Source organism: Pongo abelii, chromosome X (assembly GCF_028885655.2).
Source record: "Pongo abelii isolate AG06213 chromosome X, NHGRI_mPonAbe1-v2.0_pri, whole genome shotgun sequence".
NCBI classification, from domain to species: domain Eukaryota; kingdom Metazoa; phylum Chordata; class Mammalia; order Primates; family Hominidae; genus Pongo; species Pongo abelii.
The window spans coordinates 21,816,805-21,842,020 of record NC_072008.2 but is presented as its reverse complement, the minus strand read 5'-3'; the positions used below and the strand labels follow the sequence as shown (position 1 = coordinate 21,842,020).

Sequence of the window (25,216 nt, the reverse complement as noted above, 5' to 3'; positions counted from 1 at the left end):
ATTAGGATGATTTATTTCTCATAGTCTTTGACTTATCATGATTTCATAACCTTTTCCTTTTGCCAGAGGACAGAGGACTGATTTATTGTTTCACATAGAACTAGACTTAAAAACACTTCTCCAAATGTCTTCTCTGTGGTTTGTGGAAATTTTTTGTCCTCATTTTGAAATGTTCCCTGCTTTGACCCAATTACAGAGCTCTATTCACTTTCTCTGAAGGAAATGGTTTTATGCTGATATTTTTCATTCTCTAGTGAAGCCACATTTCTTCTGATTTGTGATGCTCTTTTTAAATTCTTCCTGATCTTTACTTGGTTAGGATCAAGACAGGTTCTGCAGTGATTCCGAACTGTATCAAGGTCTTGTTCATTTGTTTTCCTGGCTGGCAAAACTCTTGTTTTAGACCCTGGTTACAGTCTGTGTGGGTGTAAAGGACTCTTGAGAGTGAACGCAAGAAGACTTTGAGTTGATTGTGGCAGTTGCTTTAAGAGCCTCTCAACAGTAAACACACAGAAGCTACCAGTGTAGTTTCTATTAAAACAGAGATTTGGAGGGTCTAGTGTGTGAATTATCAGGAAGAAATTGGAATTGGTGCGAGAGCTTTTAGGGAGTAGACTTGAGACAAGAGAAGCACATTTGCTTCAGACAGCTTGGTGGAAAGCAGAGGTGACTCTGAACCCAATTCTGTTGAACTTCCTATACTGGCACACGCATTTCCATGGGCCAAAAGACAGTTACACCTGGCACCTGTTCTACTCTCAGTGTAACAGAACTCATTACTCTATCTCATTTGTTCTCAATGGGGGGAGGGTGTGGATTTTTCCTCCCAGGGGACATTTGGCAATGTCTGCATACAGTTTGAATTGTCACAACTAGGGGTGGGCTGCTACTGTCCTCTAGTGAGGAGTGGCCAGGGATGCTATTAAACATCCCACAATGCCAAGGATGGCCTCCTACAACAAAGAATGATCCAGCCCCAAATGTCAGTACTGCTGAGAGTGAGTAACCCTGATTTATCTGCTTGAAAGGTTGATGTTAGGTCCAGCTTGCTGCGGACTTTTCTTTCCAAGCAATCAATGCATTGCACTTCACAGAAATTAAGACAGTAATAAAAAGAGTAAAGTAATTAATTGCCCAATATTTATAATCTCTTCACAGTAATTAAGACTTAGGAATGAAGCACTCTTAAATATGACTCTTGTCAATTGCCAGATTAAACATACTTATGGTATATGGTCTATGTGGAATTGCCTCAAACCCAACTATTTTTATAGGTTACCTTTTCATCTCAAATGTATCAGAAAGCAGATTATCTCACCAGCTTATCAAGTCTTCTAAAGTATTAATGTTAAGCATTAGTAGTCACCAGCATCAATATCAATGTCATCATTTTTATTGTCATCATGAACATTCCCATTTATTATATGCTTGTGATATGCCTGGTACCATATTTTGCACCTCACTTGCATTATTTCATTCATTCCTTGTGCTGACTGCATGGGGTATTACTACAATGCTCATTTTGTTTATGGGAGAGTGAAGGCTAAGAGAGCTTATGCAACTTGACCAAGGTCACCCAGATTGTAAGTCACAGAGGTGAGGTGCAAACCATCATCTGTCACACTAAACAGCCAGTCCTTTTAATCACTATCGCCCACTGCATTCTTAAAAAATATTCTTTTAGTTATAGTCTTTGCAAATAATATTTCACCATGTTGGGTCAGTGCAAAGCAAGCAAAGGCTAAAGAGACTGCAGAAACTGTCACTGTCACAAAGATGAACACTGAAACATAACCCTGGCATGTTGGTTGATGTGTTCCTTTGTTTGCTCATTTGTTTATTCATTCACATATTCATTCTTTTAGTTTGTCAGCATTTACTAAACACAAAAGATGCACCAGGTGCTGAGTATATCAGGCATTAGGGATTCAAATATGCCAGAGCATCTACCCTGGTTCACAGTTTAATGGGCAAAACATTGCATGGAAGCACAAATAATTTGCTCTTTTTAAGGATTTTGACAAAAAGGAAGAGTTAATGCCCATAAACATCAGAGAAAGTATGAGAGAGAGAGAGAGAGAGAGAGAGAGAGAGAGAGAGAGAGAAAGGAGGGGAAGGGAGAGGAGGGGAAAGGAGAGGAGAGGAGACAGAAAAACACCGATTATGGCAGTGCTGGGGATGACATGGACTTTGCCCAGTGCTGACAAAACTGCAGCAGAGCAATACCAGACCCCTGCAGAGCCCACCTGCCTTTGCTCCGGAGATGAGCAAGGGCTTGTCAGGAGTCTCTGTGTCATTCACGGTGCAGCAGTCTCCGACCCATGAAGCCTTTTCGCTCATTCCCTCTCATGCTGTGTGCAGCCCACGCAGAAAACTGGGGAAGTGAATTCCAGGCTGTCTAATCAGGGTTGGCTGCATCGTGACAATGCTGCTCATTTTAACTCCCTGCACATGCTGTGGCATTTGAGAAGGAGAAGGAATCACGAAGAACAAATCAAGACTTGCAAATTTAACTTGTACTCCCTTACCACTGCTCCCTGCCTGTGAATTGATCATTCCACACCCTCTAGTCTAGGACTTTATGCAGACGGCAAGGGGGTGGCTGGTTTAATCCGAGGCAGGGTCAGTCAATTGGCTTCTCACTGTGGGAAATTTCTATTAAGCAGTCGACAGATTGGAGTCTCTTTCGTCCAGGCAGGTGGCACAAAGGTTGCTCACAACAATTCATCTGGACTGCTGGATAAACAGCCGAAAGCAAGCGTGTCCTATTGCCAGAAAGTCATTGGATGCCTTCTATAGGAAGGACAGTGGCACTTCCTTCCACCCTAGAAGATAGTGGCACTTCCTTCCACCTGTCACCGATGTAATAGAATCCTTAACAAGTAATACATATTTTACTGCCTAGCTCTTACCTGATGCCCCAATTTTAGATACAGATGATAAGAATCATGGCTGCATTTTAGTTTCAGAGGCAACAATTAATTCCTGAAAACTACCCCAACAGGTTTATTAAATTCTGAGTGTTCAATCATCCATCTATTCAGACTGTTTTCATTGCCTGATCATTTTGTACATGGGCTAGTTGGAATTTACCTTGGCCAAATTAACCTTCTTCTTCATAATGCAAATTGACAGCATGAATTGGATTTGAGTGGGAAGGATTAAAGTGCTCGAATAAATTCACTCATTTATGAAATGAACATCTATTCACTGACTGTTTCAGGCACTACTACATTAGAAATAGGTGATACAAGACAACATCCCTCAAGGGACTCACAGTCTAGTTGGGTAAGGATGTGAGAGGGGATATTAGCACATAGTGGTTGCAGCAGGAATGAAGAAGAAATGACAAGGTACAGCCTTTGAATACAGGTGACAAAGAAAGAGTCTAGACAGGATGTTGGAAAACAGTTATTCCCCTGGAAGAAATGTGGAAGAGAGGTGATTCAAGTATAGGTTTATACCCTGGCTTTGCTATTCCCTTGTCTTGTGATTTTATATAATTGCTCTGCCTCAGTTTCTTCATCTAAAAAATGAGAAAAATACCTAACTCCCAGAGGCAATTCTCCTGTCCACCCTGAGGAACATTTAGCAATGTTTGAAGACATTTTTGATTGTCACACCTCAGGGTGGGTACTCTTGGCATTCAGGGGCTTGAGACCAGGGATGGTACTAAACACCCTACAACACACAGGACAGTCCCCACAACAGGCACCGATAGTTCCAGGGCTGAGAAGCACTGAATCACATAGTGTATATATCTAAATTTCTGCATACCATGGGAGCTATTACAAACTACAAAATGTTACCATTAGAATGAACTTAATTTAAGATCCCCTATCTATTAGCAGTGAGTCCCAGGAGCAATGGAATCAAGGTCAGTACCGGTCTAAAATCCCAGTGTCCTATTTTCCAGTTTTGTGTTCCTACTTTATAGGAAAGACAAACAGTTTTCATTTTGAGTGTTGTGTCTGTTTCATTGGTACTGACTGCTGAGAAGGGTTGGGAATCTGAGTTCTGCGGGAAGAAGTGGGGCGATCATAGCAGAGTGGGCTGTGGCTGTGTCAGGTGGCATGGACAGGCTTTCTGCAGCACATTTGCCCACCTTACAGCAGCCACTGGACACTGGATGTGCTGGAAAGAGTGGGACACACCCATCCTCCACTTGCAGCTCTGGCACATAGTAATTCAGTGACCTTGGGCAACTTCCTGACCACTCTAAGCCACATCTATAAATAGGAATAATAATGTTAAGTCTTGAGAGGACACCATAAAGATAGTGAATTGACTCAGATGGTGCTCCTAGTACGCAGCAGCTTCCAGGAAATCTTCATTCCCTTTGCTGTCCTCACAGTCTGCCCATACCTTCTGCCCTCTGCCCCTTTCTTCCAAGGCTAGGAGTTGATTGGTTGGTTGGTTTTTAAGTGAAATACTGTCTGAAGGGTAGCTCTGCACATTTCCCCAGCGAATATGAAGAAAGCTCACTGAAAATTAAAATCCATTAATTATCTTATCTGTGACTAATATGAGCTCATTGAAGCGCTTGCAAACATCTGGGAGGATCTCTTTCTCAATCACCTGAATCCTTTGAGCTTGAGCCAGTTCATGAGATGATTTCTAACCTGCAACTGTCCTCTTTCTCCTGGAGGAGGCATTGCAGTTCCAGTTTTCAAAACCTGCAGCAGCTCATGTTTCCAAGGCCTTTGTCTCAAGACAGCAAAATTACAAACATTTCACTTTAGCATTTTCATTTTGTTTTGGAGACTTCAAGGAATCTCCCTCCTCTCGCCCTAATTTTTAACTAGCAAATGCATCTCATTTGTAATTTGATTTTTCTCTGAAGAGAATCAGCTTAAGAAATACTTGGAGAGTTGAGCTGCCATTGCCCTACTCTCAAAGAAAAATCAAACAATGGACTTTATACAGCATTTTCCTGAGCATTTTGAATGGGCTTTACGGCCAAAAATAGACATTTCACCTTTCTAGTAATCTTTTGTGCATAGGCTATGTACTATTGGAGTCTGGTCCAGAAAATAAAATGAGAGCTATGTCGATCTCAATGTCCAGAAGTGCCCTGGGTGTCTTCTCTATGACACCCTGTCCTGGGTTATGCCCCATTCACATTTAATTTCCAGCTATGATTACCTTACAGAGGTGTTTTCTCCCTCTATCTGACATTATTTAATTTGATAATCAAGTTATGTCTATGTTGCAATAATAGGTAGGCAGTCACTAGTAAATACAGGTACCAGAGAACATGGCAGCCTGGAGACTTTGTGAAATGGCTGCTTAAGGGGCATCGCACAGGCCAGGCAATGAGGAAACAGGTTTATTTGGAAGTTTTATAACATACGCAAAATCACATCTTTTAACTAGGGGATAATAGTAGCAATAATATTAACAAACCCTTGCTCTTGATTTTAAGAATTCCAAAGTCCTTCCATGCCCATTCTCTCTTTTGAACTTCATAACGGTTCTGTGAGATAGGTAGGGCAGGCATTGACTTTGCAGTTCAATCTCACATGACTTCCAACTTCACAAAGGGTGGAAGATTGTGGGTTGTATTGTCTTCTCCCTCCAGAGGAGGTTCATTTTAAGACAATTATTAATTAAGCCTATTGAAGTCCATCTGTAGAAAATGGGTGTAATCCCTTTTAATCAGAAAAGTAGGATCACCATGTAGTCTGCAACAGGTGCCAAGGAAGGGGATTAGTTACAATCCATTCCATGGGCCAGAATTGAACAGATAATGGCTCTGCTTATACCCAGAAGGACTTTTGTCACTGACATGGAAAGATATTCAAGATTAATCTACCCACCTCTATCTATAGATATATTTCAAAGGAAATGTATTATCTCAATTTCTACCTCTGTTTACTATTTTCTTGTTTAATTTTAAAAAGTCATACTGTAATCTTTATACACATACAAACATACCACATACACATACACACACACATGCACATACATGCACACACATGGTAGAGGACAGATTTGATCCAGGATTTGGAAATTGGGTTGAAATGTCTTAATTTCAGAAAGACCAGGTGGCAAACAAATGGATCTGGGGAAAACTTCACTTCAAGATGCCCCCAAACCATTGCCCTAAAGGTCAACTCTTCTGGAAAGCTCTTCATTTTCACTGACAGCTAAGAAATGGTGTCCCAGACACCCTGCGAGGTCATATACAAAGTTTACTGCTTATTATCCATCAGGAGAGAGAGAGCGCCTGGGAGTCATTCCGAGCCAAATCCAATCCAATTATGGGCCAATTATAGACCTGCTTTCGCTGCCAGGAGCAGGCCACCCCAGCAACCCAGCTGGTGTCAGAGCCCCTGGCTGGCAGGGACTCCCAGCACATAGGAAGAGGAGCTCATGCCCCAGATAAGACAAAACAGCTGATAATGCTCTAGACCAGCACAGATGGCAAATGCAACTGCATTAGAATGGTTCCTGATCCTCATCACCACCCCCAATGCCATCCCTTCATAACTGAGTCCAGATTCAGTTTTCTCTCCTGTGTGGCACCCTTTTTTTACTATGTGATCAAATTCTGAAATACCAAGAGGTGGTAGGCCAGACTTTGCTCCTGTACTCAGGGCCAACCTTCCATTACTGGTTGGGTTCCTGCAGCCTATGCTATGGTGCGAACTGAGGTCACAGTGCCTGGATACCCACAGCACCACTGACAACCTCACTGAACATGTAGGAGTTAAAATGCCAAGAAACTTGAATTAGAAACTTGACCTAGGTAAAAATAAAGCTATCTCTATTAAAAATCAAAACAATTTTGGCTGGAACTTCCAACCTACGGAGATCATTTCAGGTCCACATTCTAGCATCAAATAGTGTCATTATTCCTCCAGGCTGGCTTTGCATGGATGACCTGCCAATTTGAGAAGCCAGCTTTTTCTCATCTTTAACTGAGACCTTGAGGAGAGTGGGGACAGGGCAGCACCAAGGACAGCATCCTGTGGGTGACTGCAAAGGAAACCCTTTTCAGATTGGCCTAGAGCTGTGGTTCTCAAACTTTCACATGAATCAGAATCATCTAGACGGCTTGCTGAAACTGAGATTGCCAGGCCAAAGCCCTAGGGTTTTCAATTCAGTAGGTCTGGGATGGGTTCCAGAGTTTGCATTTCTGACAAGTTCTTAGGGAATGCTGCTGCTGCTGGTGGTAGTTTGGGATCACACTTTGAGAACCACTGACCTAGAGCCATCAATCAGATTGTTTAGGTCTGGACATTCAGAAATCCCCTAACTATCCCATCACCGGCTCCACAGTTTTCAGGCTAGTTTCCAAAAGTACAGTGAGAAGCTTGGTCAGATTTCTTTGCTGAAATTTATATATACTAAGCATCAATGAAGCAATAATCACAAATGCTTGTAATAGTGCTTCCAATGGTCAGGCACTGTTGCAAGCCCTTTACCTTGTGAGACGTCAGTGAGTTAACACACGTAAGAGCTCCATTTTACAGGTGAGAAAACTGAGGCACAGAGAAGTTACATGACTTTCCCGCAAGGTCACACAACTAGATAGTGGGGCAGCCAGGAGTAAAATCCAGGCTGTTTGATTTTTAATCATTACCCCAGCCTGACTCTCAATGTGGCAGACAGGTCCATGGTGGTGAAATGAGCTGGGTAAATTATGAGGGACAATCCTAATGTAAAGGATGAGAAATTCTACATCAACTTACCCACCAGTCACTTAACCTTACTGATACAATGTTCATTTCTGTAGCTGTTTAGTAAGTGCTGACACTGTTACAGTTCAAGGGTTGGAAAACCAGAACCAACAGGCCAAATCCAGCCCATCACCTGTTTTTTTTTTCTTAACTTTTTGAGATCGTTCTAGATTTACATGCAGTTGTAAGAAATAATACAGAGAGATGCCTGGATGAAATGACTGGGAATAATGAAGTCATTTTTCCAGTCTCTAATGAAAGTATTTCTAAATAAGGCCTTGCCAAGGTTCAAATATATGCTGAGACAAAAAAGCTGGGTTTGATAATTTTCATTCAAGTGTACTTCTGTGGCTGTCCAGGTAGTGGAAGTAAAACACAAAAGACTTTCTAAATTTGAACACTTTTCAAGTCCAAGAAAAGACAGGACCAAAGGATCACAGCTACTTGGCAGATGGATAGGCAGCTTTATCTTATTTTTTTAGAGACAGGGCCTCATTCTGTTGCCCAGACTGGAGTTCAGTGGTATGATCATGGCTCATGGCAGCCTTGACCTCCTGGGCTCAAGCGATCCTCCCACCTCAGCCTCCCAAGTAGCTGGGACCACAGGTGCACACACCACCATACCTGGCTATTTTTTTTTTTTAAGTAGAGATGGGGTTTCACTATGTTGCCCAGGCTAGTCTCAAACTCCTGGGTACAAAAGATCCTCCTGCTTCAGCCTCCCAAAGTGCTGGAATGACAGGTGTGAGCCACGGCACCCAGCCTGATATGCAGCTTTATAGCTTTTCTTAAATATCATGACAGAAGAACTGAAGCTGGTTTCTGAACAACTCAGTTGTCCAGCCTTGGGCTTTGGGTGAGAACCATTGTTTGTATTCTAATTTTCTTAGTTACAGAGTCAGGCAGCAGCAAAACGCTGCATACAGTTAGATCTATGGTCCTCAGCACTGAGTGCACATTAGAATCACCTGGACTTGCTGAGTGCCACTTGCTATCAGTTAATTCTTGGAGGGTGGCAGGATAGGCCTGGGAATGGGTGTGTTTCACAGAATCTTCAGGTGATCCTGATGTGTGTCTTGGTCTGAGAAGGACTGAGAAGGTGTTTCTCAGAGCGTCCTTTGATGAACTAGACTGAAATCTTTCTTGCTTGGGAAAGTATTTCTTTGGTTGAATGTTGCTGAGATGAAAGTATTCAATGGTGGAAAACAGCCAAGCATTCTTGGAAAGTCATGCAGCATACATGTGCATTTATTTATAGGGTGAACCAGTGGTGAGCCATAGCTTCTATTTGGGATAGGACATGGGAAAGAGATACTAAGTTCAGGACTGCCATATGAGTCCAAACAATAGCCATATTAGGCCTAGAAGGGGCTGAGGATACTCTAGCTCCCACTAATAAATGTGCTGTCTTGTCAGGGTTGTGACTCGTGTCTACCCAGCAATATATAGAGTCATATTCTTACAGGTTAGGGGACTATCAATGTCACTTAGTCCAACCAAGACCCAGCCTAATGCAGCGATCTCTCTATACTCACTGCTTTCCAGATATGTACCCTATCCTGGAGAATCACGTGGGTTTAACTATGAACTCAGCAATTTTTAACCCCTATCTAATTCATCTCCCTCTAAAAACTGCCAGGGCCACTATTCCCTTCAGATAATTCCACTTGCACCCTTTGGGAATGACTCATTATAGGGAGAAGCCAAATAAGTGCCCATTCCATTGGCGTTTCTTTTAACAAGTTCAGTCTCTGCACGTATAAACATAAGTGGGTTATGTTTGTGGTATGACATGCTAAGGACTAATCACTGGGTGCTGAGCAGTTGCACTGTAAACTTTGGTTCAAGGTCAGCCAGCTGTGTTGCCCACTCCCACAAAGCTGAATCCATAAGTTCTCAGGATGCCAGCTCTCTGGAGTCTGGCTACTTATCTTTCTTCCCCATTTCATAAATGCCCAAGCAATATGGTCCTACCCTGTAGCCAGGATCCAGTTTTTGACATGAACTTTTCACGAACTTTTCATGGTTTCCATCAATTCGCCTATTCCTTGATACATAAAATACAAGAGCTGAACTTGGGCTAAGGCAGCTGTATTAGTTATCTTTGGCTGTGTAACAAATTATTCAAAACTTAAAAGAACAATAAATATTGTCTCACAGTTTCTGTGGATCAGGAATTTAGCGTGGCTTAGCTGGGTGGTTCTAGCCTAGGGTCCCTCATGAGGTTGTAGTGAGATGTTGACTAAGATTGAAGGATCTACTTCCAGGATGGCTCACTCACATCACTGGCTAATTGGTGTTGACTGCTATCAGGAGGAGGCCTTGGTGCCTTCCCATGTGGACCCACCCATTGGGCTGCTTGAATGCCTTCACAACATGGAAGTCAACTCTCCCTGGAGTGAGTGATTCAAGAAAAAGCAGGGCAGAAGCAGCAAAGTCTTTTATGGCCTAGCCTTGGAATTCATACTTTGTCATTTTTGTAACATGCTACTGATTACACAAGCCAGCCCTATTCTATGTTGAAGGGGACTATACAAAGATATGAATACCAGGAGGCAAAAATCATTGGGAGCCATCTTGAAGGCTGCCTACCATAGCCACCTACCCCCCTCATTTTTTATATGATAAAACCGAGGTCCAAAGAAGTGAGATTCTCAAAGTCACATAGCTGTGACATTTCAGTGTTTGCTTTTCTTTCACCCCTTCTGATCCTTACCACCCAGAATTTCTTACATTTATTTAGAACACCAAAAGTTTTTTATCTTTGGGAAGATTAGGAAGATTATTTCCAAATGTTAAGCCAGTTTCTCTGATGCTTCTAACAGAGAAAGCCCTGACAGCACACAAGCACGGTGCATGGTGTGAGCACTGAGGAAAGTCTTTTATTCATGTCCTTGAGTCATTAGTGGGGAGGGGCTCCAAAAGGAGGGAGAGGAAGGCAGAACCTCTACAGGGAGGCAAATCCAGAAGTGAACTAAAAATCCATTGTTTGAGTGATACATCTTAGCTTTTGCACACTGTTCCCTCTCCTCAGCTTGCTCCCATATGCAATGGTTTTCCTGCTCTTTTGCTTTCTTTCTTTCTTTCTCTTTCTTTCTTCTTTTTTTTTTGATGGAGTCTCACTCTACTGACCAGGCTGGAGAGCAGTGGCACAACCTCTGCTCACTGCAACCGCCCCCTCCTGGGTTCAAGCGAGTCTCATGCCTCAGCCTCTGGAGGAGCTGGGATTACAGGTGTGCGTCACCACATCCAGCTAATTTTTTATTTTTAGTAGAGATGGGGTTTCACCATGTTGGCCAGGCTGGTCTCGAACTCCTGGCCTCAGGTGATCTGCCTGCCTTGGATCCCAAAGTGCTGGGATTACATGCGTGAGCCACTACGCCCAGCCTCTCTTTTGATTTCTGAGGATCAAACCCAGAACAACAAGAAAAAAGCAGAGGATATTACGAACAATCCAACTAATGGGAGGGAAAACTCTCCTCAGGAGTTGGAGTTCCATTAATCTCAGATGAAAGTGAATGAATCCCAAGTAACTTCCTAGGAGAAGCACATAATTTTTTTCTGTGAAAACTTATGTTTCTGAAAGTACACACACACTCAGGCCAACATACACATACGTTTTAAAGCACAAAACTCAAAACTGTGCTAAATATTATCAAGTTCCTTTTCAGGATCCTCTTTGAAATAGTCATCTTCTATGAAATGAAACAAAAAGAAAGCAACCTCTTGTATATTCGCTATCCTTTTTCAATCAGTTCAAAAACGACAAGGCTTGTCATGTCTGCTTAGCTTAACTAGTCAGGAAATGACAACTTTCTCCCCGCCTGACCTATTTTGTCTAATGGGGCCCACTCCTCTGCCCTCTGACAAGCTACCTTCTCTCCTGAGTTCTATTTATAGCAGGGCTTTATTTATGGTTAAATCGTTAGGAATGGAACTGTCTCCCTCACAAGGCTTATTTCCCCTGTTCAATAAATTAAGCCAAGGGATCCGAGAGACTGCCCATTTCTGCTTTATTTAAGCTCAAATTCCTCACAGCCCACAAAATACTGCAAATTGCCAGAAGAGAGCTCAGTATGAGTTCCCACTGCTTGCCCAACAGTATGTGGTCACTTGCAGATTGTCTTGGATTTACTGCTCAAAGTAATGTTTGTGTAACCTGTGGGAATTTTCCTCAGCCCTCAATGGAAGTTTGAGATCTGGAACTGAAATGCTTCAGTGAGGAGCCCCTGGGCCTTTGCTAATGGACAAGGGACTCCCTTCTCAATCCTCAGGCATGAGCCATTGGACAAGTGCTGTGATCTTCTCATATGTTTGACCCCTCTTTTCGCCTTGAAATAAGGTTTGCAAACTTCATTCATCCACTATGTATTCTTGTTGCTGTCACACAGGTGACCTCGCTGAACAATTGGAGCATTAATGGCCCACAGCTGTCAAAGTGACCTGTGCACTTCACTACTCAAAGCTTGTTCTCACTTGTTTTCAGTTGCCAGAGCCCTGCAGTCAGCGGATCTTTCAAAAAATACAAAACCAAACCCCACAAAATGGATCGGGTCACTGCCCTGCTGCATATCCTTCAGCGGCTCCCCATGACCCTTCGGGCCTGTGTTAACTGTCTCAGACTTGGCAGGCTTTTTTCATCTTGCATTTCTGCCTGTGCAGGACATTCCTCGCTCCAATCCTAGTGAACCTCTGCCAGCTGATGGAGGTGCCATGCTGATTCTAGGCCTTTACACATGCTCAGAATATTATTTTTTGATCTTTGTTCCCTCCCGTACTCATTATCTGGCTAACTCCTACCCATCATTCAAATCTCAGTTAAATACTATTTTTGAAAAACTTTTCCGTTGCCTCTTAAACTGGGTAAAGCATCCATGGCTTCCTGTGTTTGTCCCAGGATAGCAGCACCCATCACAATGGAGGACTGGATTGCCATTATTTATTCTGTCTGATTTTCCTTCTAGATCTTAAGTTCCATGAAGGGGGATAACTTGTCTGACTTGTCCACTAGTGTATCCACAGTGCCTAATACATTTTCTAGCATATAATGTAGGCCATATAAAACTAGGAATTCTGCTTTCCACTTTTAAGACCACTTAAGCATATTTAAGCACAGAGCTGTGTCCAAAAGAAACATACATTGATTTCTAAAAATGGCCCCTGTATTAGTCTGTTCTTACGCTGCTAATAAAGACATATTTGAGACTGGGTAATTTATAAAGGAAAGAGGTTTGACTCACAGTTCGGCATGGCTGGGATGGCCTCAGGAAATTTTCAATTATGGTGGAAGGGCAAGCAAACACATCCTTCTTCACATGATGCAGGAAGAAGTGTCAAGCAAAAGGGGGAAAAGCCCCTTATAAAACTATCAGATCTCATGAGAACTCACTATCACGAGAACAGCATGAGGATAACCATTCCCATGATTAAATTACCTCCCACCGGGTCCCTCCCATGACATGTGGGGATTATGGGAACTACAATTCAAGATGAGATTTGGATGGGGACACAGCCAAACCATATCAGCCCCCAGAAGGAATGTGAATCTTCACCTAAGAAAGATTTATATTGTAAACAGGTACAGCGTGCACTCTTTTGGTGATGGGTACACTAAAAGCACAGACTTCACTTCTATGCAATGTATCCATGTGACAAAACTGCATTTGTACTCCTTAAATTTATACAAATAAAATAAAAAAGAAAAAAAGATTTACATTGTAAAACACACAGTAAAACTACCTAAAAATCTTCTCATTGGCCCAAGATTCTCTCATCCTAGAGACGTTTTACCTCAAATCTCTCTTCTTTCTTTCCAAGAAATCCTATTTTCCACTGAGTCCCCAAGCCCCTTTTACATGTAATTTAGACTCAGTTCACTTTTTTCAGTTCCCTCTCTACACATTTAGATCTCCCCAACCATCAGCACCACAAAGAGCTTGAAGCCAAGATGACAAAGATTGAATCTTGTTTGGAAGATAGAAAAGGAGGAAGGGATGTTTTAATTTATAAGCTTTTTGTGGATCTTTGTCCCTGAATAATAGTAATAGTATATGTTGACTTTGTCAGAGGCATTCTGCTAAATGCTTTACCATGTTATCCTCCCAACCACCCTGTGAATTTGACAATATTATTTTCCTATCCTTTGGAACACTGGGGTTCACGTTGTTGGGTAAGTTGCCCAAGGTAGCATAGGTGGAAAGCAGGAAAGCTGGGTTTGAAGGCAGAATGGGTTGTGAAAATGTCTCCACAGTAGACACTCAGGAAACATTTGTTGACTGCAGAGACAGGGTCCCACCTGGGAACCAGCCTGGAGACTGGCAAGGCAAAGGGTGTAAAAGCAATTTCTCTGATGAATTGATTGGAAACACATGTCAAAGCTTTATTTCAAAGTTGCTTAAAAAGGCTTCAAAAATCCAGTTCTAAAACTTGGAATAGGAAAACATGTGGTTAGATAACACTGTGAGACGAGGTACAAGTGATCAGAACTCTGTTACAAGGTGACTTTAGTGAGGCAGGTATATCAGATCTCCCAGAAGGGGCTCTTAATCTCATTGAAGTTGATTAGAAAATTACTAATATGTTTTATCAGCAATGCTTCCCAGAAGGGACCACTTAACACACCAGTGCACAAAGCTCTGTTCTAGCTCAGGTTTGAGATCATTTTCTTTCATCAGAAACAGCTGTCTCTAAACCAGCATTTTTTTTTTTTTTTTTTTTTCCACCTCAGCACTATTGACAATTGGGCCAGGCAACTCTGTTACTGGGGCCGTTCTGGGCATTCTAGGATAGTTAGCAGCATCCCTGGCCTCTACTCACCAAATGCCAGTAGTACCCTCTCCTTCCTGATTGTAATAACCAAAAAATGTCTTCACATGGTGCCAAATGCCCACCATGGGGTGGGGGGCAAAAATCATTCTCTCCCTCTATTGAAAACTACTAGTTTAGAACCTTCATTTTCAAGTGGTCCATGGACCAATAGCAACAGCATCCCCTGGGTAGTTACTAGATATGTGTGGTCTCAGGCCTCTCCCCAGACCTCCTGAGTCAGAATCTGCAGTTTAACAGGATCCCCAGGGATTCATATGGATGTTGAAGACTGAGAAGCCCCCCTAGGCTGTGGTTCTCAATCTTGTCTGCACATGAGAGACCTGGGGAGCTTTACAAATTACTGATCGCACTTCCAGAGACTCTGATGTAATTGGTTTGGGGCAGCCGGGCTTTGGGATGGTTAAAAAAAACTCCCTCCAGGAGATTTAATGTGCAGCCACGTTTGAACTCCCATTCTAGGTGGTTTAACCCTCCACCAGCACACGCATGTGCATGCGTGCGCGCACACACACACACACACACAACAGAGTGAGTTACAACAGCCTATAAACAAGATCTCAAATCTCCAAATCAATTATGTTTTCTTCCTTTCCATAAACATCCTTCTTTATTTGGCCTCTTATCTCTTTTAACATTATAAAATTAAGTTATTTGATGATAGCTTCAAAAGGTAAGATTTGGATATAAGTAGCTTTTAAAATAATGGTTGGAATGATTTAGAGGAAAAAATGAAGGCATTGATTTAAACTTCCCCGGGCAGCTTTTTAAAGAAGAGCCATCAAAATCATCTTTCAAATTCTCAATAATTAAAAACAAGATACTTGAAAAAAAACCAAACAAACATTAAATAGCAAACTCTATCAAGAAAATTGTTTTGCATGAAATGTATAATTATGTAAAGAGCCCATGTAAATTGGAAAGCAAAATGCTAACACCTTAATAGACAAAGGAAATGAACTCACAATTCACAAAAGTGGATGTATAATTAGTAGAGAAGCCTAAGAAAATATGCAGCTTCAGTAGAAATCAAAGGAATGCTCAAGAAAACAGTTACTGATTTTCCTTTAAGAAAATCCACAAAGATGAATAGGAAAGTGATCGTGAAAAAGACATATGCACAGTCTCAAAAAATATTAAGTATCTTCTGTATAGCAGGCACACAGCAGTATAAATGATGAGGGTGGAGGGGTTAATAAATGGAGAAATTCCCAGTCATTGTGGATTTGTATCTCTTCCAACCCAGTTGTGTCTTGATGGAAGTCCATTCTAATGAAAATGTTCACATGGAAAAGGTTGTGTTCATTTATGGTAGCAAAATTGATTAAGAACCTAAATGTCCAATAATAGGATTCCAATTAAGCAAACTCTGGTGCAGCCACCTCATGAAATACTATGGATACTATTTGTGATATAATGAATGATAAATAATTTATACAGTATAAAACTGGAAAAATGCTTCAGTGATTGAGTAAATTTTGAAAGTGATACAATGGTATGGTCCCCACACCTAACACACACACTATATATTTGTATATTTAAAGTTCCAAAGAGCCCTTAAACTAAGAAGGTGGTTTATCTTTGCTTAACCCAGTATTTCTCAATTTATCTGATGATTGATGGTTTCCTTTTCCCCCCTCTTTTCCTCTCCCTTTCTTTTCAAAGGAAAACTTGTTTTATCATCTCTTGAAACTAGTATTTCTCAAATGAACAAAACCCCGCGGATTTGTTGGCATATACAGTAGTATTTAAGAGCTATGTAAAAATAAAGGCCTTACATGGATATATACATGGTAAAAAAATTCATCAGGCTCACTTAAGATTTGTGCATTTTACTCTATATAAAGTATTTTTAGAAACACTGCTAGATTCTGAGAAGGAAAGAAATATTTTTAAGTGAAATTTTGGTGTTCATTAGAACAAATGCATGAATATTTGTTAAGTAAACTTTTTGGTACACTACAGATATATTCCTGTGTATCAGTTGTTAATGTGTGCCTCTAATGTACTGTCAATATGTACAGATTACTTATTGATATGGTTTGGTTGTGTCCCTACCCAAATCTTGAATTGTAGCTCCCATAATTCACATGTGTCATGGGAGGGACCCAGTGGGAGATAATCGAATCATGGGGGCGGGTCTTTCTCATGCTGTTCTCGTGATAGTGAATACGTCTCATGAGCTCTCACGGTTTGATAAAGGGGAGTTCCCCTGCACATGCTCTCTCTTGCTTGCTTGATGCCATGTAAGACATGACTTTGCTCCTCCTTTGCCTTCCACCATGATTGTGAGGCCTCCCCAGCCATGTGGAACTGTGAGTCCATTAAACCTCTTTTTCTTTATAAATTACACAGTCTTGAGTATGTCTTTATTAGCAGTGTGAGAACAGACTAATACATGTATGCTAATTTTACAAGTTTTGCAAAAGAATTTAGTGCAGCAGAAAGAGCTCCAAACCTCATCCTGGATCAGCCGATAGCTAGCTGTGTGATCCTGGACAAGTGACTCAACCCTTCTGGATCTTAATTTGCTAATTTCTAAAATGAGGAGCAATACCAAAACTCTAGTTCCATTCATCTTTGAAAAAGTTTTACTATTTTAAAAGATTATAAAGCCTTATAGTCATATCTTTGCCTAATAATACATCAAAGGCCATCTTTTTATCTGACTACTGAGTCTTTGGACCACTCATTACCATCATTGTGACTGAGAAAACAATCAATCAATCAGCTTTAAGGTGATCTCTATGACAATGTGCTTTCCAGGTATGCGTTATGGGAAGAAGGCAGGGAGGCCTACATTTGTTTCACATGTTCTGTTAGTTAAATGCCAAAAAAATTAGTTTTCCATTTGGTTGCTCCAGAACCCCTGGCTGCCACAGATCATTGCTGGACAGTTGTAGGAGGATTCTTGGTACTTCTGATATAATCACCATTGTCTCTATGCCTTGAATGCCAAGGCATAAACAATATAGAAAGATTTTGTCATCTTTGGAAAAGCTGAGAACCTCTTGATTAAGACAGCAGTCTCCTTGACTTATTTATCACTTTGTCTACTTCTAGATGTTATAGAACTCTGCCTTGGTAGGGAAATCTTGGGTCAATATTTCTCCAATGAAGTCGGTGGCCCCTTTAGAGACACGGAGGACTGTGTTCTGATGGATGAAGAGAAATTTCCCACAAAATCTGGAGCTGCCTATGGTGACTGGTCTTTGATGATGCCCCTTTCCCCACCAAGATCTCACCAAACAAATGTATCTCAGTTGCCAGACCCTAACTCTGAGTTGATATCCAATATAACAAACTCTCAATATAATAGGATCAATAAAAAATATTTTAATGAGATTCAACCTGGATATGCAATTTGCCTTTTCCTTATGGTCACTCAAATTATCCAGGTCCTGCACTTAACACTACTTTAATCTGGATTTCAGGTGCAGGATTTGACCAAGGCAAATGTTCTGGTCTTTATGCTTTCCTCTTCTTCCGTTTTTATATAGTTATTGTTAGAAGCATTTCAATTTTCACTTTAACCACCAAAGGCTTCATGAGTTGCAAAGGCAACTTTGGTGGATGTTTCACAATTTAGGAAAAAATGTTCCTAATTTTTACTTAGAGTTTTGTTTCTCTGACTTTACAAGTACCTGTTTGGGAAAAAAGAAAGAGTTTTGGGTTTGGAGTTGTTTGGGTGCAATTCTAGGCTGAGCGCCTCTCTGAGCTTGGGTGTGTGTTGTTCCTTACAAGCCTTAGTTGTAGCTTGCACCACCTTCCTTAGGGTGTGGTCCTGATGAGTAAAAGGGACAATATGTGTGAATGTGCTCTGTAAACTCTAGAAGACTTTACAAATGCCAGGCGTTTGTCTTATTTCTGATGCCCTCTAAGGAACTCCAGAGCATTAACCAGTTTGCTCTGGGTGCATGGTTGGCCATTGCATATGGAACCAGACCATGAGGCACTGCCTTCTCTCAAGTACTTTCGAGTGTCACTGTGTTTTTGGCTCTATGATTTACCACCACGTAGGAGGAAGTAATCATTGCACTGCCCCTGAGTGTCTGGTTAAAGGACAAAATGCAGACAAGTGTTGAGTGGACTCCATTTCCCACATGATGTATGTGGGGCCACGGCAACTATGAGTAACACAGCTATAAATGGGTCACAGCAAGGCGTAAACATCACATGTTCCTCAGTCTGGACTTAGGGTGACACAAGGGGGATATTTGGTGTATCATCCCCACACCAGCCAAGATGTGCCCTTCCCAAATGTAAACTAGAGGTTGTGCTTCCATGTCATTTTTGGTCTGGATACAAAAGTTATGTGGGGTAGCTAGAGAATGACTTTTCAGCTGGTTGCCATACCTTCCCCATCGTTCTCACAAATGTCCCCATACAGGAGAACAGGGCACAGGAGAATAGCTGACAGCTGTTGTCTAGGCAGCAAAGCAGTGTGGCCCTGGAGACAGCCCAATACACTTGCATTCCAACACCCTGACAAACAAGAGTGCTTTACAGAGTGGGCAATTTTAGCTCTGGATCCCTTCCCATTGTTTCTCATTTCTAAATTCAAGCCCTGACGCAGAGCAGGGAGCTCAGGTCTCTGGATTCCCGAATTTTTGTATTCTGGTATCATGCCAGCACCCCGAGCACACGCTGAGTCCCACAAAGCCAAGGATGGAGACTCTGGCCGTCTGGGGACTTTGTACTCTGGGATGGACTATATCTGACCTTATCCATCAGTGCAGTCCTGTTTCCAGGCATGTTGGGCCTTCTTGAATTCTACCGGGACCTGGGAGTGGGGGAAGCTGAGGGACAGGGTGATCTGCAGGAGGACACCTGCAATGGCTCCTGCTTCATCTGCCACCTCATGCCTGGCTCCTTCTGCAAAGAAGAATCCGATTTATTTTGTAGGCTGAACAAGGTAGCTGTGTAATCAGTTGGTGGAGTGCCTGGCACATAGTAGGTGCTCAAAACTGGTACTGCCACCATCAGCTGTTTCTCCACTCCCACATGAGCACAGGTTGATAGCACTGGCCCAGCTTCCCCCTCTTCACAGTTGTTTTCAGGCCTCCCTTGGCTCTCAGCTGCAGTAAGTAAAGAGGAAGAGCACAGTTCCCCTGGGGCTAATGTTATGTTAAGGAGTCCATGCATTTATTTTCCTAAATATGGTCATCTCACAGTGGTCGTGGTGGTCTGGGAAAACTGGATCAAGATTTCTCCATTTAAAAAAAATTTTTATTTTCATAGCTTTTGGGGTACAAGTGGATTTTTTGTAACATAGATGAATTGTATAGTGATGAATTCTGAGATTTTAGTGCACCCATCACCTGAGTAGTGTCCATTGTACCTAATATGTTGTTTTTATCCCTAGCTCCTCTCCCACCCTTCCCCTTCTGAGGCTCTAGAGTCCATTATATCACTCTGTATACCTTTGCATACTGATAGTTTAGCTTCACTTATGAGAACATACAATTTTTTGTTTTCCACTCCTGTGTTACTTCACTTAGAATAATGACCTTCAGCTCCATCCAAGTTGCTGCAAAAGACATTATTTCATTCCTTTTTATGGATGAGTAGTATTTCATGGGGTATATATACCACATTTTCTTTACCCACTCATTAGTTCTCTATGTTTATAAAACTGTCTCAAAGTCAGAGAGGCCTATAAGCTGAACCCAGTCGTGAAGGACATCTTATGGCTCTCCAATGCAAATGGCTCATCCTATGTTTCTCAGTATAGCCATAATTTCACCTATCTATCTGGGACAGATAAAGGATTATCAGAGTCCATATCAAGCCTGCCACATAAATGGTACCCATTTCTGGGTGCAGATGGTGCTTCTCAGTCTGGACACATCTTGGAGAGAAATCACACCTCATAAAACATGCTTCAGTGACAATTTCCTATGGATCATCACCCATTCCATGCTGCTCAGAGAAGCCCAAGGAATACCTCAGCTTCAAGGGAAGCTTGTCATGGGCCTCTTACTTAGCCAGAGAGACTGGCCATATGTCATCCAGCACAGTGACCATAGCAGTAAAGTGGCTAGAGCATACCCTGGCCATCATGGGGCTAGAGCTGGGACCTAGGGCAGAATTGGCAGCATAGTGGAGACATAGCACATCAATCCAACACTCCTGGATTTCTGCATCTATGAGCCTTCACTCATTACTGCTGACTCACATTGAAGAATGTGGGTTTGGCTATAACTGCAACTCCAGTTTTTTCCTATTTTCATTTCTCCAGTAGTCCAACTCATCAATCACTGGACCCCTGCTATGTGTCAGGTGCCATGATAGGCAATGGGATGTAAAAATGAATAGGACATATTTATATCCTTAAAAGATCCTAGCCTAGTGGCAGGGCAGCTATAGTGGGAAACATGAGAGGAGTGAGATGATGCATATAAGCAAATAATGACAATTCAGCATGTTACATGGAGAATCATGGGGAGGTGGGATTTTAGTCAAAAGTTATAACCAAAGAGGGGAGGCCCAAAGGCTGTTGTCATTACAGGAGCAAAAAGTGGTCTAGTGAACTCAGAATATAGGATACTTGAGGGAGAATGACCAGAGATGAGCCTGGATCCTGATACCCCAGGATGAAGCTGTGAAATTGCCGGTCACTCAGAAACCATGGGCTGGGAAGGAGGTGGTATCTTACTTCCACTTTGTGACTGGCATGGACTGAAAATTGATAATTTCTTAAAAAATTAGTAAACAACCTAAACGTCCATTGGTAGATGTATGAATAAAGAAAATGTGGTACACACACACTGGAATTTTTATCCTGGAATAAGAAGGAAACTGCAATATGTGACAACATGGATAAACTTTGAGGACAGTATGCAAAGTAAAATAAGTCAGTCACACAAGGACAAATACTGCATGATTCCACTTATATGAGGTGGCTAAAATAGTTAAACACATAGAATCAAAGAGTGAAGTGGTAGTTGTACAACATTGCTGTACAACATTGTACTTATGGTCAACAATAATGTATTATACACTTAAAATGTATTAAGAGAGTAAATCTCATATTGTGTTCTTTTGATAATAAGATAAAATGCTGGGGAAATACAAGAACCTATGCTGACTGCTGTTGATAGCATTTTCAGTTTTGCAATCATTAATAACTTCCTACCTTTTCCTCTGGTTCACAAACCATCCATACCTTGTTAGTGGAGTAGAAACAGCCCTAAAGTCAGGACACCTCTGTTAAAATCCCAGTTTTTCTGTCTACCAGCTATGAGACTTTGAGCTAGCTACTTTGATTTTTGAACCTCTATGTATTTCATCTCAACAGTGAGTACAACACAACCTGCATCACAGCAATGCTAGAAATGTTCAATGACACTATGGGCTTTGTGATCTCTAAAGAAATATACAAGAAAGAGAAGCTTTCTTATAGATAGCTCTCTGCTGTAGACTTCTCCAGACTCAATGGCCAGAACTGGGCCCCATGGCTCCCCCTAGCTGTAAGAGAGACCGAGAAATAGAGTATATTATTTCACTCACCAGCCTTTGTAGTAGAGAAAAACAAGGGTTATGGAGGGTGCCAAACCAGAGTTTCTGCCCCAGCAGGGGGAATATCCTTGTGTATGGAGTTTTCTTTCTCCAGCCATTGGCAATACAAAAGGTGAGCATTCCATTTTTAAGAAAAGATTCAGCTCACTCACATAAGTAAAACACACAAGGAATGACACCAAAGACTAATGGAAAACAAATGTGTAAATAGTGTTCAAGAATCCCTGCATGACAAGAGCTTTGAAAAGAAGTGGCACCATATCAATTAGCCATTGCTGTATACCAAATCACACCCCAAATTCAATGTTTAAAACAAGATAATTTCTTATTCTAACTCATGTGTTTTGGCCTCAGCTGATATAGGTTGGGCTCAGCTGATCTTGGCTGGACTCACTGATGTGTCTGCAGGTCATCTGGGGGCTCTGCTCTACATGGGGCCTGGTTAGGGTGCTTTAGCAGGGGTGGCCCTGCTCCACATATTTCTTGTCCTTCTTCTGGGATCAGAAGGCTAACCTGGTCATACCCTTGTTATGGCAACAGCAGAAATACAAGAGTAAGCAAAAACGTGATACCTTTTGAGGCATAGGCTCAAAACTGGTACACCATCATTTCTGCCTCATTCTGTTGGCCAAAGCAAGATGTGTGGCCAAACTCAGGCATGAGGAATTATACCCCACCCACAGTGGTAGAAAACTACAAAGTTACATGGTAGTAGGGAGAGGTGAAGAACAGGAGCCATGAATGCAAATTTACCTCAGGGATCACTGGTCATACAAGCCATAATCATAAGACTAACATACTCTAATCCTTCAGGAGAAGCTATCTTAATTTAGTTTAGAATTACTTAAATCACTAGAGCCAAAGTTGATGGCCACAGCATCTACCCATAGTTCATTTACATTCATGGAATTGAGAGATGAAGTTTTCAAGTGAAAATGGGGTCTTCAATGTTGACTTATTCCTATCATATTGATTTATAAGCTGTCCCTAACATATCTCATGAAAATTATACTAATGATGAACCTGGAGGACATTATGCTAAGTCAAATAAGCCAGACATAGACAAATATGGCATGATCTTACTTATATGTGGAATCTAAAAACATTAAACTCATAGAGGCAGAGAGTCAAATGGTGGTTGCCAGGGGCTTGGTGGGGGGTGATGTGGATGGGGAGATGATGGTTAAAGAATAGACAGAATTTCAGATACATAAGAGGAATACATTCTAGAGATCTCGTATTAGTCCATTCTCATGCTGCTATGAAGAAATGTCTGAGACTGGGTCACTTATAAAGGAAAGAGTTTTAATTGACTCACAATTCTGCAGGGCTGGGGAGGCCTCAGGAAACTTACAATCATGGCAGAAGGGGAAGCAAACACGTCCTTCTTTACATGGCAGCAGCAAAGAGGAGTGCAGAGCAAAACGGGGGAAAGCCATTATAAAATCACCAGATCTCATGAGAACTCACTCACTATCATGAGAATAGCATGGGGGGAACCGCCCCCATGATTAAATTATCTCCATCTGGTCCCACCCTTGACATGTGGGGATTATTACAATTCAAGATGAGATTTTGGATGGGGACACAGCCAAACCATATCAGATCTATTGTACAGCATCATGACTATAGTTAATCATGTATCCTTGAAAATTGCTAAGAGATCTTAAATGTCCTCATCACAAAAATAAGTATGTGAGGTGATGGATATGCTAATTATGTTGACTTAATCATTTCACAATGTATGTATGCATATATCAAAACATTGCATTGTACACTGTAAATATATACCATTTTTATTTGTCAATTATGCCTTAATGACACTGGAGGCGAAAAACTCATGTTTCCTTTGGTTTTTCTTTTTCAGGCTTGATGTGAAGAAATAAAGAGGCAGAAGATGGATTCAATAGCTCACTAAAATTTTATATATTTGTATGATGATTATGAACCTCCTGAATGCCTGAGACTCTAGCAGAAATGGCCTGTTTGTACATTTATATCTCTTCCTTCTAGTTGGCTGTATTTCTTACTTTAATTTATCTTCATTTTTGGCACCTCACAGAACAAATTAGCCCATAAATTCAACACCTGGAGGGTGTGGTTTTGAGGAGGGATATGATTTTATGGAGAATGATATGGCAATGTGCCTAATGATTTTGATGAAAAGTTTTCCAAGCTACTTCCTACAGTATTTTGGTCAATATTTGGAATGCATTTTAGTTCTTCACCTTTTAAATTATGTCATTAAACTTTTTATGAGTTCAAATAAATGTTTGACTAAATGTAAAATGTGAATCTAGACTAAATTAATTTTTATATTTCAGATAGCTACATATCCCCTAACCTGGAGAGAAATGAGATATGAGTCAGCCGAAATCCATATTGCCTAAGTGGGGGCCTCTCATTCTGAATTATTGAGTACCATGGGGAAAATCATGGCTGACTTATCACTCGTATGAAGTTAAATATCACCTGAGGAACTGGATATCATTGATATTCTTCCTCCAAGGATGAGAAGTTTTACAGTGAGTGCATTTTATATCTATAGAGGCCAGATGGAATACAGTTCATTATAAGTTAGAAACTCCCCTCACCCAGATGGAATAGAGTTCATTATAAGGCACAATAAAGTAAAGCTGAGCAAACAGAACAAGAGAGGAGAAGAGCCATCCAAAGATGAAACATGTCTCCTGCTGCTAAAATGGAGAGTCTCTATGCCAACTGAATCAACGTCCAACACTATCATAGACCAAACAGAATCACCTGTGCTCCTCTAGTGTCTTATGATCTTCTGAAAGGCTCGGGCAACTTCACAGTGTGAAGATTTGACAGACCAGGTTATCAAGAGCACACTGTTTGAAAAGCAAGCATGTCACCTACCTGGTATGCAGAGACCTCAACATCGTTTCTCGGGCTGAGTGACTTTGATCCTTGCTTCAGAGCCAACCATTGTAAAAAATCAGATGTACTTTGAAATATCCCAAGTGTAAATTACTCTCCCGCTTTTCTGTTTCATAGAGATCAGCTTCCAAAAGCAGGGCTATCATTGCCTACACATGTGACTGGCCACAGAGTCAGCAGTGCCTGATGAGTTTAAGTTTTCCCGAAAAGGTGCCTGTCTGGTCATAGGTCCCACGTGTTTCACCAGACTGTGATTTATCTGGTCATCTACATCTAATATATAC

General features: G+C 41.4%; 1 protein-coding gene across 1 annotated transcript in view; it reads left to right on the top strand.

Annotated features, from left to right (window-relative positions):
• Positions 1-24,297, top strand: part of SMPX (small muscle protein X-linked) — a 52,018-nt gene extending 27,721 nt beyond the window's left edge. The window contains exon 5 of the mRNA NM_001132087.1: positions 23,899-24,297. The gene's annotated coding sequence lies outside the window, so the exon portion shown is untranslated. The remainder of the gene's footprint in view (positions 1-23,898) is intronic.
• Positions 24,298-25,216: the final 919 nt, after the last annotated feature.